The following is a 1846-nucleotide window of genomic DNA, read 5'->3' as shown; positions in this document are numbered from 1 at the left end:
GGTCACTGACAGGTGACCGCCCCACGGAGCCTGGGGCGTCAGCAGGACGCAGCGGCATCCCCCGCAGGAGTGCCCTGGGCACACGCACCTGCAGCGCATGTCTCCTGAGGAGGCCACAAGGCTCCCTGACCTGGTCTGGACGCACATGCTGCCCGCCTGCCCTGCTCGCTGCCTGCCGGTGGCTGGGGAAGGCCGCGCTGCAGAGGCGGTGGCACCACCCCAGGGGGGTTTGGGGACAGGTGGGCCCGGTGGGAACAGTAGTCAGGAGGCTGACCTCGTAGGAAGGCCCCAGGGGCTCGCCTAGAGACTTCCCTGAGCAGTCCACTTCTCACTCTCCGTCTCTGTCTCTGTCTCTTTGGCCGTGCTACAGCAAAAACCTGGAGACAGAAAAGTACGAGGAAGTGAAGCGCGATTTCCTTTGCTGTGGAAGCTTGAGCTCGGCCCCTCCGTTTTCCTGACGGGTCTTCCCCACTGGCTCCTGAGGACCCCCTTGTGGTTGACAACCGAAGCCTCAGGCTTTCGTTAATAGCAGCGAGATTTATCTTTCTTTCTCCCTTCCTTCTTTTCTTCTTTCTTTCTTTCAAGTTTTTGCCTTTAGGGCGCATATGCTGGCTGGAGAGACTGACAGCGAGAGGGGAAGTGAGAAATCACCCCCTGGGGGATGACAAGCCACAACCCCTTCTCCTCCACTCCCCTCCCAGGATCTTGGGCACGCACACACACGCACCTGGCCTGGGTCTGGGACTCGAACTGTGGTTGGCCACGTGGGAGCACAGGATGTAACCATTACGCCGTCTGTGGCTCCAGCCCGCAGTTCATTAGGGCTCCCCTACTGAGCCCCGCCAGTGCATCAGCTGAGCAGCGAAGAGGCAGATTCCATGGCAACCCACGAAGACCGACTCCAGACCAGACAGCTGGGCCAGACGCGCAGTGCCCTGTGCCTAGACCCTGAGCATGGCCGGGCTCAGCTCTGGCTCCGCAGAGGCTGCCGCGCCATGCTGGCCTTTGTGATTTCACCACCTGGTCCCCTTGCTCTAGCGGGCCAAGTCCTGCCCACTCGGAGGCTGGCGTTCTTTGGTGTGTCTGTGGGACTGTACTTGTGCAGACGTGACGTGGCATGTGCTCCATGTGGCACCACACCCATGCGCTTCACCTGTGTCTCGAGGGGCTTTGGTCGTGGCACCGTTTGCCCTGCCACTGTGGCCTCGCGTGTGGACTGAGCCCAGGAGGGCACGAGGAGTGGGTGGGCGGCGCCCTGTCCGTGGCCAGGGGTGCTGGGGCGTCCGGGTGCTCTGAGGTGCTGGCTGTCTGTGGGGCTAACAGTGGTGATGGGGCAGCAGGGCAGGGCAGAGGGGCTAGCGTCTAAGCTGGGCAGCTCCCAGCCCCACGGCTGAGAGCCGCGGGTGGCCGTTTGGGAAGAGGGAAGGCGCTTTTTGATTCTGAATCACTACTGGGACTGCTCGCTCCCGTGACTCGCAGGTTCACCCAACTCTAGGCACTAACTGGCCTATCCCGTGGTTCGCACGTATGCTCCCCCAACGGGGCATGGTCCTGTCACGGTCCCTCCTCCACCCCTCTCCTGGCAGGGTTTGGGGTACACACACATGGGCACAGTGTGGTTCCCAAGTTTCTGGGGCCAGGATTTGAACCGTGGCCGGCCACGTGGGATCCAGCTCCTTTAACCACACAGCCGGCCGGCGGATGGCCTCTAGCATGGGAGTTAGGCCCGAGGCCTAGAAAGGGCTGTGCTCAGAGTGCAGGGTGTGGGGACACAGCCATGGCGGTGAGCCACGCTCCTGGACCAGCTGTCAACAGTGTTCCTCTGTGTCCTAGGTCCGGACGCTCT

This window comes from Tupaia chinensis, unplaced genomic scaffold (assembly GCF_000334495.1).
Source record: "Tupaia chinensis unplaced genomic scaffold, TupChi_1.0 Scaffold144602_1, whole genome shotgun sequence".
Classification (NCBI taxonomy): domain Eukaryota; kingdom Metazoa; phylum Chordata; class Mammalia; order Scandentia; family Tupaiidae; genus Tupaia; species Tupaia belangeri.
Note: the sequence above shows the minus strand (reverse complement) of the source record.